Here is a 14,203-nt window from a genome sequence, read left to right as displayed (position 1 = left end):
AATCAAAGAAAAAAAGCAGCTATTGATCTATAGGAGGGGGCCGCTGCCAGAAAGACATCCTGCAGCTGGTGGAAGTATCGGCCTTGGCTAACTTGGCCTCGGCTAACTAGACCTCAGCGAAATCATTGCTGCTGCTGGAGCCACTGGTTTGTTTTTCCTCACTTAATCATTTTTCTGATATCTATCCTTTTTCCACCCGGATTTAACTGTGAATTTAAGGGTAAGCAAACAAACCGGTTACAGCACATCAGTGATCTGATGAACTATAAACAAGCCAGCTTGGATAATTCCGTTTTTTTTTTTTTTTTCTGTCCATGATCCAAAGTACAGTTTTTAATTCCAACTGCAGGACCCTCACCTTCATCAGTGTTGCAATAATAGCAAATGTCAATAATGAGCCCTGCATTGTATGCCCACCATCTGCATGACCTTTGCAAATGATAATGACTTCTTTGCTTTAAAAGGGATTTGTGTGAACACAATCCACATAAGGAAGTTCCAGTGAAACATAATTAACTATATCAAAGGGAAATAAATCATATTACCCTTTTGACTTATATAATTCACAAGATGCGACAACATACAAATATTCAAAATGCATCTTTTTTTGTTTGCATCATAATGGTTCTTGTCTGCATTTCTGCTGCGAAACAGTGTTGGAGCTTTGCAAGTATGACAATGTTTATCCTTCTTTAACAGGCACATAAAATTTGTTCTGGCTTCCTAGTTTTATGTTTTGCAATTCACATCCCCAAAGATTAAAAATTCATTTCAAAGATGGTAAATAGTTTGCGACGACAGACACACAGATGCAGTTAATGTTCTGAGCCTGATTGTTATGTTTGTGTAATTAGACTTTTACAGGCATTTATCAGCATGCAATGGTATTTCTTTGTGGCTCATTATATGCTGTAATTAATCATTTTGCAACGTATCTGCCTGATCCAATTACATTGTCCTTTGCATGACCAATACTCAATTTTTCATTGTGGCATGTCTCTTACTCAACTTTTAAATTAGCTGCACTTTAATGTCAATTCCGCATCTAAATGGAGGATAATTACAATACCTCCATGATATTAATCAGATTTGTCAGGTTTTCAAAATAATGCATGGAAATACGTGCTGTTAATGTAAACACTTATTGTTAAAAATTTAAAAAGGAAAAGCCGGGAAAGACATGGTAGTGGACAGAGGAAGTGTTACAGCTAAAGAAATGGGGCTTCACCTTTTTATTTAATATGCTATTTGTAAATTTCTCAGAAATTCAAATTTTATAGAGAGATCTGGTAGGAATAGAAGTGAAACAGGAGTTTCATTTTCTTCGACTGGAGACAGGCCTTGGTGAGTAAAGGGTAGAATTTGTTATCGCCGGGTAAGCAAACAGCTGTTAATGCTGACGTTAGCTATGTGGCGATAGCAACTTCTCATATATAGCACCTGTAATTCAGCACATAGGCACATTTTTATGTTTCAGAAATAGATTTGTGCCTTCTAACTGATAAAAGAACAAATAATCCAACTTCCCATGAGATTGTTGACTGAAGCAATTTTCTCTGGACACAGCGAATAATCAGACTTTAATTAACCTGCACAAGTTGCACATTTGAGCTGTTTTGTGATCAAGCTTTTACATGGTGCTGTATTGAGCTGATCGGCCATTTGAAGGCCAGTTTGCATTGATTTCTGTTGTGTTCTGGACAAGGGCCACCAGCAATCCATCAAGTAATGTGTTTCATGTTGATCATGTTGACTTCAGCAACAAGGGAAATAAAAAAACAAACATAGTCTGTCTTGCATTTCCACTGAAACAGAATAGGAGATTGTTTGACCTATTTGACCTTAAACAAGTAATAACAACGTGCTGCTGTGATGTGAAGGACTATGCAAATTTGTTTTTGTCTTTGTTAATTCCCACTTCATCATTAAGGGTGTAGTTTTGTATGCGCAGCATTATATAAATACTAAAATACACTGCAGCATAAATGATGTAAATGTTTTATCAGCTGTTGTCATATGAGGTAAAGCAATGAAAAGCCTCAATCTGATCATTGGAATTCAGTGCAAGTCAAACATCCCATTTAACACAACAACAAAAATGAGTTTAAAAGGGCAAAACCTAAAAGAACTGAAGTTTTTGTTTTGGGGATATTGCATCAGATCAAGAGACACTGAATGTTACTTAATGACCGTTCTGCAACCTTGAACACTTTCCCTGGGGCCTATAAGTGATCCAATGTTATCTTTAGCCCTGAATTAAATGCAAATGTTACTTATGTCCTTAGGAAATGTCCCTTTGAGCAAAATTTAAATTCAAATTTAACCCGAAACTAGTTGATTTAATTAATTCGTCTCAACTCTGCCCCAAACAAATATCAAATGACTTTGCTCAGTTTCTGCTCCTGTGTGTGTGTGTGTGTACCAGGGCATGCAAATGCAAGTGTTTAATTCTGACTGTGTTTGTGTCTGTTGGTCTCATAAAAGAAGCCTTTATTTAAATTGGGAAATGCTGGAGCTGGATCCAAGAATTTCTCACAGGGTAGACGTCTGGGGTGTCACTGGCCTCAGCTGAAATCTGATTGGCCCCTGAAGTGTCAGTATTCTGTTAATCGTATACGACAATGTTTTAGGACTTTTTATCTTCTGAGCGTTTTTTGAAGTTCACCATGTGTTTGAACAAGGAACATTTTTCAGAAATATAATCAATATGTGTGCTCAAAGCTTTAGAGCTAACAGTAAACCAAGAATGATTTAAACTTAATCAGAAGCTGTGCATAGAAGCTGAACGTATAATTTTCCCCTCTTTGTAAATTGAGACCCTGTTATGGACCCCAAATTAGAAAAATCATATCCGCCAGCAACATTTACAATGACGGAGAGGTTTGTGTGTAAAACAAATCAGTGGAGGTCAGAATCTCCTCCTCTCCACAACTACAGTTAAAAGTAGTCATAAACTCTGGGGTCTCTCGAGTACCAGGGCCTCTGACTCCCGCCCCCTTTTTTCCCACCAGCAGAGTGGCAGTGAACCAAGCAAGCGAGAGTATGAGTGGGAGGCAGATTCAATGGGATACAGAAGAGTGGCTGACTGCGACTGATGCTGACATATGCAGCAGGATCCTCTTCTTCAGCTCCGAGCTTTGCTGACACATCCTGAATATGAGTCATGCATTGCCTCATAGTAACTTTATGGAGTTTAGCGCCTTCTCCAGTGTTATTAGACGTGAAATCTGTTCGCTGTTGAAAACCCTCTCCAGCACAACCAGGGTCTGTCAGACAAATATGTTAGTGGTGAATAATTTAAAGGGAACATTTACAAGGCTGACCACAGCAGAGGCTGTGATAGTCTCTTTGTGTTCCTAGGTGGCATCCCTGTGATAAAATGAGGTTGTGCATTATTGCTTGTGTAGTATATGCAGGCTTCACATACGTGTGCAAGATTAATGTTTTATACTGCAGCAAAAGGACACTAAGGTATTTATGAGTTTGCTGCGTAATGTGCATGTATTACACAGCAGTGATGCAGTGTTTTGTTTCTGAATAGATATTGTTGAAAGCTGAAAGCTACTTTGTTATGTAGATACCCAATGTGTCAAATTCAGTTTATTTTTATGCAATAAGAAGACGTTCGGAGTGGGTAATTTGTTGTTTACGATACAGCGATGATGCAGCAAAAACATCTTTCAAGGCAAAATGCATATTACAAAATGTTGCTCATAACAGCAGAGAGAGAAGCTCCAGTAGACAGACTCTGCAAAAACCTGTAAAATCAATATTTGTCACATCACAAGCCCAGATATGTTGCTTGTAAAAGTTTACTGTACGGTGAATTAGAATGATGGAGGGAGTCATGGGCCGGCAGATTTCTAAGAGGGAGAAGCAGAGACGGGGTGAGGAAAAGGGACAGAGAGAGATTCCCTTATCTATTTTTATGTCATTGATTTATTCAAAGATGGAAATGAGGGCAAAACAGTATTTCACCAGTGATTAAAACTCAATAGAAAGATCGAGCCCCTGTGTCTTTGTCTTTGCATATTCATTTTGTTTCACATCGAAAGAATAATTACACATTGATTATCCATGTCCAAGGGAAGAGAGGGAGCATCTCTTGAAACACCCTACAGACCCTAAAAGACAATTATGTCCTTATCGGGACAAAAATTGATTGTGATGTAATGATTTTATAATGAATATTCATCAATAATTAATTATTAAGTTCAAATGGACAAAAGGCGTCCACATAGGACGTCTCTTATCCTTATTAATGCAGTTAATGAAGTTGTCAAACAAAATTATGAGGAAGAAATAAGAGAAATATGAAAGTCAATGAATAAACTTTTTGGTAGATTCATGAAGCAGCATTCTGTGTTCAGAGTGTGCATTTCACCATTAGCGAGGTGAACCACGTTGCAATGAAAAAAGCGTGCTGATGTAAAATGCAAACTTCTGACACTGGTCACACTTCAGGCACTTGCAATTAAAAAGTTGTTTATCACAGCTCCTAGTCATTGTATTGAAATGCATAGTAATGAGCTGTGGAGCTTTAATCAGCATTAGGCAGTGCTAAGAATGAAACTATACGGATGAAAGATGATAGCCACCGCTGCTTTCCACTATTAACGTCATGACACCCGCCGAGCTCCGGTGAATATTTAAAAGGGACATTAATTAATATTGTGTTTCATTTCTACAGCTTTAAACATTCAACATTTTGGGGAAACAGCTAATTGACACCCACATTAAACATGAAGCAAGTGCAAGCAGCTGATTATCTTAGCTTAGCATAAAAACTCTAAACACAGCCTGCAAATGCAATTGTCATTTCTATGCTTTAGTTTTTGTATAAATTAAAAGTGAGACATTAGTAATAACCGCCATGCATGATACTTTGTGCAATGGTATTACTTCAACGATGCATTTACACTTTTTTACATTTTTAACATTTGCTCTGATCTATATTACTAACATCTGTGTTTCAGTTGTATATAGTTTTTATACATACCCCTTTATGTTGCATACTTCATATTTTTATTAAATTAATAAACATCTATGTCTGTATATATTTCTATTTTTGGTTGGAGCGAATGTGCGGAAATCCTATTTCCCCTGGTAGTGAATCAAAATTATATGAATTTGTATAAATAGTAAATACAATTATCTCAGTTTCTCAAACCAATTTTCTTACCTTAATCTCAACTAGAAATCAACAAACATAGAATTCTGGCAATTTTGTGTAATTCCTTTACACTCTTGCATTTGCCTCCTCTCTGTGGATACTTTACGTAATCATTTCCAAGCTATAATATCATTTTCTGTTATTTGTGGCCTCTTCTTTCCTTTCATCAGTTGCTCCAGATCTTTGTGCAGAGCTCTGACTTGCAGCATATATACGCTGTTTGTCTCCTTTATCAAGGACACATAAGTCATCTGATGTGTGTGTGAAGTGTCTGTGTTGAAGGAGGAAGAGCGTAGCAAAAGTCACTTGATTGCTTTCATTTTGTTTATGTCCCCCCATTTGAAGATCTCTATTCTTAGCCTTGTCTCTCCCACCTCACTCTGGCATGACACTCTGCAGGGTTTTCTCTCTCTGCCAATATTCTTCATTACTTCTCTTCTCTCCTGCTGCTTTTACCCTCCAGATATCTCTTTCTTCCCTCTCACCTCCTCTTCCTGCTCACCTGCACTCCAAGCTACAAGGGAAAGACTGTACACGCAGTGATTTGCAGCCGAAGCTCATTGCAAACCAGGAAGTCAAAGCTGTCATTTGCATTTTGATTTAAACAACATGTCACTGTGTATATTGCTAGGCTGTTTCACCTTTGTCATTACTCTGGCATAATGCGGCGAAAAGAAAAGCTTAATTTTCCTGCTGCACGCAAAAGCCATTTCATGCATATTTTAAGTGTCTTTTAAGATTTAAATAAACCTCGGCGACAGTTGATGCCGTGACTCGTGATTTGCAATGAATTTCAGCAGCAATTGTCTGCACATATGGTCGTGCATGCTGTAAGGAATGTGTTCAAAACACAGTGGATCTTTTCCTGTTGCTAAAAGCCTATAGCGATCTTTTATGAGGGTATAAATGTTTGTTAAAGGGCTTTGGGGCTGCTGTCACGTCAGTAGCCTCCAGCAGCTTTAAGTTTAGCTCACATCTCTATTTGTTGAATATCAAATGAAGGCATATAGTGTGTGAAGAAAGCGGATCGAGGTTTGCATAACAGAAGCAGCACATCCGAGACGTATTCTTCTTTGCTTCACCTGCGTTTGTTGCAGATGAATAACTATCAAGCTCGCTCTGCCTTTTTTTTTCTACTTGTCAGAAAAGAAAGTCAAAACCACAGTGAATTGTGCCGCAAAGGTTAGAGTCAAGAAAGAGCACTTAGCCAACTTAACCCCAGCCAACCCGGCCCAGACCTTTCTCTGCCATATTTAATTCATGCTGACTTAACAAACTATGCAAATTGATACTGCACTTTCTTTATTTATGTGTCCTTTGAAAGAAAAAGAACAAAACTTGTTGTGGAACAGTCACAGCTCTAAGCACAGATGTTGTGGCCATGTCCCATATGTTCAACTGCAGGTTTTTAAATTTTCTACGGCATGGTGCATTCATTCTATTCATCAGTGATACTACATCCTGGTACGTGAAGCTGCTGCTCAAAACAGATTTAAGTTTGACAGCAGAACACAAACTACTGACCCTCAGCAAAAACAGCATTTGTCAAGGACATGTCACAAAATCATCTTGCCAAATCTCAAAAAGCTGCAAGATCCTCAGTATGAGCTTCCTCTCACAGACCACTCACACTGTTACTCATGTAATGGGTTTAAGCCATGGGGTGACAAGTTAGCTGATGGATGAGGTGATTATATCCCTCTTTCGCTTCACTCGAGGACAGTCCCCAGTTCCTAATTGGTAAGAGAGCAGACGACAATAGTAGAGACGTCTCCTTCCCTGTCTTTCCACAACCCCTCGGTCCTTTCCTTACTACTTCCCCAGTTTCCAGTCATTTAACTAATCTTGTTTTATCCCCTTGTCGACAGACGCAGGACTCAGACGGTAAAATGGAGTGCAGTAGAGATAACTTGCATGGCAGGGCCACACTAATTTAATGGGAACAGATGTTTCCCCTGCTAGAGTGACAGCAGATCCTTCTCAGGCTCCCTGAAGGGAGGAGCGGACACATTACAGATGGTTGGTGTGCCTGTGGTCATCATTACTAAGGCCCAGGTTTAGACTGATCTCTGATTCTTTTGGAGGTGTGAAAGCAGTGATGGAAAGAGACAACTACCTCTCAGCCGTAGGTGTTACGGGTGTTGCAACACCTGCACTTTCACAGAAACATGATTCCATTCCCCAACTCCACACTTTCACTGATGGAATGAAACAAGCTCCCCATAGCACATGAAAATCCATTGGTCAATCAACAGCCATTCAGAAAATCAATTTCACCAACCCAGCCGGCTGGGGGAGAGTAAACAGAAACAATATGTAAAGATGGACGGTGCATGTCCACTTCCTCCCACTACTCAAAATATCCAAAATATCTCGGATGCAAATGCTGCCATCTTGAGCACTTGGAGTCTGAGCAGATGCAATCAGGGGATGGAGCTGCAGCAGCAAAGTCCCGCCAATACACATGCCTGACCAATTGGGAGTCAGTTTCAGCTGTCAATCATAATATCCCACCCTGTTTCTATGGCATCAAATAACTAATTAAAACCGAACTTACTGGAAAAAAAACACTTGGAGATACAGTACATCAGTGTGAGTGTAATTTGGCTAGTAGTCTTTATGGGAACTACACTGACTTGCTTGAAAGTAGGAAACCGGAAGAAAAAGATATTTCAAAATATTTTTTTCCCATTCAAGTTATGTTACAGGCTGCGGAAGGAAACAGACAGCTATCTTGAAAGTCTTTGTCTGCATTAATACATTGTTACTGTCGTGCATTTGTTTATTCAATCTAGATATCTATGTATCTATTTGTTTGTTAAAATATATTTTCCAAAAAGAAAGAAAAAATTGTCCTCCTTTATAATCAGTTATGGATCATAAATATGAGATTGATCCCTGAAGAGAAATTGTTGTTACAGTTGCTCCGACACAGATAAATTAAAAGAAAGACAGAAACACAGAGTGATAGAAAATAAAACTGTGAAAATACGCCATTATACTACATCAATATATATATATATATATATATATATATATATATATATGGAAAGATTTGAATAGACACTGAAAAGTCATTGCTTAATGCTATGGTATGTGATTGTGAGTGAATATAGGACCTCCAGGTGAAAAGCTTGGTGCAGTAATATACATTTTGAACCCAATATTATTTGCATGTGGTGGTGATACAGAAATGTATGTTGTCATTTTAGACTATAGCCAAAGGTAGAGGGTGTTGTGGTGCTCATGCCCCACACTTTAAAATCTGCTGCTCCCCCCCCCCCACCCGGTCAGAGAAGCCTTCAGATAAAAATGCCTACAAAGGCCTTTGGCTTAAACCTTGAAGTAGAACCAGTGGTGCAAAGGCATGAGAGATCGAGGAGGCAAGAGAGAGAGAGAGAGGTGTAACACTGTGTGCATATTTTTGTGGTTGTCCTTGTGTACATCTGTGAAATCATTTCTCAGCGTTTGCACAGTATGTGTACGTGTGGGCATTGCTGTATTTGTGTATGTGGGCATCTGAGACACAGTGTGTCCTAATCTCATCACAAGAGATGGACTCCACAGACAGTGAGAGAGCAGACATTGATCGACTCACACTGCAAAACAAACGGAGGCAAAAACAAAAAGCATTAACACTCCCTTAGAGAGAACGATTCTGTAATGTATTCCTCTCTCTTCTATTTGTGTCTCTTTGCAGAAACACGATGAATCTCTCTCCCTAACACAATCAAATTCAATTCTTTCTGTTTGTGTCATGCCAAAATAAGAACGCATTTCATCAAGTCTTTGCATTTGCCTCACGCTTGTAATTCCAGTTGTCAGCTGTGCTCCGCAACATCACACCACATCCTCCTGGCTGTAGCACCGCCATTCTCCTTTTCACTATCTAAAGATAAATATTAAGGTATGAAAGATCGTTTTCATTAAAGCTGCTTAATATAGATTTTTTTAAAGTTTAATTTTCAGTCTCTTCATCAAAAGTTTAGATTTTTTAACATTCAAAACACCAATTCATGTTCAAATCAACAATATCAGCCCCAACACATGAAAATAATGTGTTTTTATGGATTCTGGGACAAGATACGATGGAAAGGGAATGGATTAAAAGCAGTCGCAGTGACACTTCTTTGATAAACATGATAGAAGTGTTTTTAAGCACCACTTATCAAGTAGAAAACAGTATCACTGTAAATCCTGTGGCTGCCGTTGAGGAGAACACCAATCCTGCATCAAACATCCACCAGATATTTGAGCTTTTTGCTTTGATAGCGCTGTCAGTTCATTCTGCACTGATTTCCCCCAGTGATTGCACATCCTAACATTTTCACTGAAAGGTAATCCGTTCAAGTAAACAATGATTTGGCAATCACTCCCCGTACTTCTCTCCCCAAACCCATCAGCAGAAACACATTTTATGATACAATCTACCCACACTGCACAAACTGATACTTGGGGATTGTGTTGGTATGGAGTATAAAAGCTGTGTTTTGCTGTGCATCTCCCATGTGTGTGTTTCTTCTTCATGCCTCGTATTTCTTGCAGAATAAGATTGTGATCGGGTCTTGATTCTTAAAAGTCCAGTTATCACACAAAATCCTCCAGGCCAATAGTTCTCAATGGGTTTCAAAGTGGAAAGACTCTAAGGCAGCGGTCTGTTGGACCGCGGTCTAGACCCAGACCCAGATGCCAAGAGCTGATAAATGAGAATCGAATACTTTTTCATAGCTTTTCTTGTCTTTACAGCAGTGGTCTAGCAGCTTAGGGAACTAACTCACCTGATGCATGTGTTGTAAATCATCTCCAATAGTGCAGCTAAACCTTAATATACACTTATATATGCATGTTCCTAATTAATGCACTTTTAAAAAAGCTTTTTACTTTGTGTTTCATTTAAAGCGAGAAAAGAGTGTTAGAGTACTTATTTACAAGTCCTCCAGATTATTGTGAAAGCTGGCAGTAAATATTGTTACAATATTATTACATTTTATTTTATATGATTTAACAGACAGTTGTTGACTATACAGATGTTGATACATCTAATGCACTGAATCTGGTTATTTCACACTGTTGCTTGAGGGAATTTTCTCTATCTGGACCTCTCTGAATTTTAATTCAATACCCAGAGGAAGACTTTCTGTATGCTGATCTCATAGAATATTACAAATGAATGCCACATACAGACTTATTGGTTGGTCCTCTATGTTATTCCAGCCCATGAATTGCTGGGTATGACCATTCTTCTAAAGTCATTCAAGGAAAAAAAAACACAGTTCAGTATTAATATTACATGATTTTGTTATTATGTATTCACCACATTAAATGAAGTCCAATCTCAGAATATGCAAAGCCATCTATAGAAATTGCGGGAAGCCTGTTTTTCAGAGAACTGTGAGAATGGAGCTCGAAGTCGAGCAGAATGGGACCGTCCACTGACAACAGACACATCCAGTGTCAAAAAAGCCGCACCACACCTGATTGTACAGTATGTTCTCGCTCCAAGCGACCCAATAGGCAAGCATGCAATTTATGTGCATATTAAATACAAGATCAGTGCTGGTTTCGAGAAAGAAAAGCTGTCACATTCGTGAGAGGACGTGCCAATTGGAAAGGTCACAACTGTCTATAGAGAACAAATGAGGCCGGTAATCGTTTTTCCTGCCAGTTTTCTACGGGCACATAAAAGACCAGGTGCTTGTCTGAATCTTGATGATCCCTTATAAGTGAAATCACTGACGCGCACGCAGCTCAATTAAGCAGATACCTGCTCCAGCAGGGAGTGATCCCATTCTGTGGTTGACAGTAAAATAAGTCCCACTGTGCCGTGACAGCATCCCAAGGATAAGTTAAACAAATACGACTGGCTGTAATGCAACTGATGTTTAGTGAGAACTCCTCAGCTGTTTGAAATGTACTCTTACACATGGAGGTCGTGTGTGGCAGTGGCTGAGGAGGATTACAGAGGCTAATGGACAGTGCTTGACTTTAATGAAGAGCCCTGATGAGGAGGCAGATTGCTCCCCATCGGCTGCCATTTTTATTTTCATGGGTGCCCTGATGCCTCACGGAGGGAATTTCATGGCTGATTGCTGACCCCTAAATCCATCGACCTTTGTGTATCCAGTAAAGGTGTAAGTGTGTTTCTATTGCATTGGTGTTTACAGTACTCAATCCATTTCAGTTAGAGCGAAGGGTTCAGCCTGGATGGTCTGAATCCTGATCCACCCCCGACCGTGTCTGAGATTTCCAACATGTGGCACATTCAGAAGCACAATACACTGTAAATGGGTTCCAGGCTGTAGGTCAGACAGGCTTACACACATGGGGCTTATATGAAGTGTAATCAAAGGGATGTTAAACTTACCCATTAGAGGGAAAAAGTGTCTGACACAGCTCTTTTGTAATCTGCAGAGCAACCAGAAACGTGAATTGGATTGTGGTGGAGTCCATAATACTTAATCATTTTCTTATCAGCGGTTGCTGTCAGGGCCCCGGTAAAGGAATGACCCCAAAATAAAGAGGAGAAATGAAGGACAGCGGGCACCTCCTGCTCGCTCGTCACCTCCTTTTAGCTCAGTGACACACTTGCGTATTGACACCGGTGCTTTATTCTGCCCAAAATCCCCTCCTGATACCCAGTCTGTGAAGGTTAATGGGGGATAAAGCATTTTGTTATAAAGCTCACAGCAGCGTCTTTTAACTTGGTCTGGTATTACAGCCAACAGGCGGGACTGAAGGAAAAATTTATACCACTGCCAGAGGCCACTAGTCAACAACTTGTCACCGTGGCCTATTTCAGAAGAATATACCTGCTGGTACAAAGCTGAGGTGCTTCCAGACCAAGAGAACCTTGTTGCATTTTCTCCATCTCTGTGGTAAACATTAGATCAGTGTATTGAAATATGAAGGAGAGAAACACAGAGACTGTTTTATTATATGTACTTGAGGAAGACCCTCTCTGAGCTCTGATGAATAAAGCAATGACGGAAGAATTGGTTTGTTTTACAGGGGAGAAGTGACATGCAGGTGGAAACATTTTCCTGTAAATGTCTAAAGGTCTCCTGAGCTTTGAGGAATTGACTTTACCTAAAACATAGTGTCTGAATGAATCCCTTGTGAAACCAGGAAATTACAGTACATTGAGTTCCTGAGGTCTAAATCTATATCAGGTCCAGAAATGATGAGCGCATGATGTCACTTTAGAATAGGTGTTCATCTGCCTCTGAAGGCACTGATGATTATTTAAAACACAATCAATGACCACACAATGATTGCTGCTACACAGATAAGAGCAGAGATATGATTAGATCTTTTTTAACAGGTTTAAAAATGGCTGATTTATCCACATCATTCACTCACAACGCAGTTTGGTTGATGAGCACAACACGATGGCTGGTGATCTTTTTTTTTAACTTCAATATGGAGTGAAACTAAAATTATTCAATTACATAACGAGTAAAATTAGATCAGTGATTGGTTCATTGTTGCAACTTTGTGAATCACAGAGCGGTGTTCAGCGTTACAGGAGGTTTATGAACTATTTATAAAGCAACACTGCCCCCCGCTGAAATGTGGCGTGTGCTACTGGTGGTATACAAATCCTATGGAGCACATGCTGGAGCAGGCGGCAGCAGTTTGTGCATATGTTGCAGACCTGAAAACGCTGCAGTGGAATGAATATTTATCATGATCACATTAAATGGTTTCAAACTGGAAACACGTGCATGTGTGAGCCGGAAACTTCCAACCACAGAAGATGTGATGCAGTAAACGAAATAGAAATTCAGGGATAATCATCCCAGGCTTGGGTTAAATTACTGCTTGTTATAGAATCACAATGTAAGAAATAATTGCTTGTGTGCATGATTGCTTCTATGCATTGAGAATATTAATCTGACAAAGTGATGGAGAGGCTGTGGAATCAGTTATCAGTAAATACTAGCAAACTTTTACAGTCATTTGTGTCAGATGCTAGATTCTCACTTTTATACAATTGATGATGGTGATTTCCATGAGAACTCTGACGTATATGAAGTATATTTATTTTTCCTGTTTTCTATATATTATGTGCCCTTAGATGTCAATGTCGTTAATAACATGTACTGCTGATTCTGAGTCTATCCTAATTGTCCTCCACTTAATACTTCATCTTTTTTTTTCACTTTGCAGAGTTGCTTTATATAATGGCCCATTGCGTAGTTTTCCTTAAACCATTGTCAGTCAGTCAAAACAACAAAAACCATCTGTGTTTGTACTTATTTGTACTTATATTTACAATATGTTTATTCATTTACTTGTTTTCCAAAAACTACCAAACTGTTATAGCTGTTACAGTTTAAACATTTATGATTCAGTCAGAGATGAAATGGCTGATAACTACAGATCTGCTGAATGTTTCATAAAAAAGAAAAAAGCTACCCTGCTGATCTTAGACTCATCCAGGATGAAATCACACCATGTTCACTGACACACTGATAGAAAAAGAATAATTACTGCCTGAGTTCTTTATTAAAACAACTGTTTGTTTTTCTGACCCCCAGGATTCAGTGACCTTTAGTTTTAACTGGTTCATTTGTTGTCACCATCAGTAACTGCAGGTGTCACCAAAGCAATTTGCACAGAAATGTTCCACGTTGCCACTTTAAAATCTATTTATTTGGTAGCAGAAAGACTCCATTAACTCAGCGCAGCTTCCACTAGAGGTCAGCAAAAATTGCCCAATTATACTAAATGATTTGTTTTTGTACCTTTTGAAAAGTCAATAAAAGCCACAGAGGATTATCCCACATAGTGTACAGCAGAACATTAGTCTGTCACGTTTTCTAACTGTGATAAATAAAGCCAAAACTATTTATCCCTTGAGATACTCAACAACCTGTGCAGAGTTCAAATTCGCTTACTGCACATCCTGGGGACAGAAGAGCTTTTCTGCCCTTTAAGAAAACTGCCTACACGTTTTTTCTTGGAAAGTCATATTTCTAACTCATGAGCCAGACATGTAAAAGCCACTTGCTGTGAGATAATGTGACT

The sequence above is a fragment of the Paralichthys olivaceus genome, chromosome 14, assembly GCF_024713975.1.
Source record: "Paralichthys olivaceus isolate ysfri-2021 chromosome 14, ASM2471397v2, whole genome shotgun sequence".
Classification (NCBI taxonomy): domain Eukaryota; kingdom Metazoa; phylum Chordata; class Actinopteri; order Pleuronectiformes; family Paralichthyidae; genus Paralichthys; species Paralichthys olivaceus.
This window is presented reverse-complemented; position numbering follows the sequence as displayed.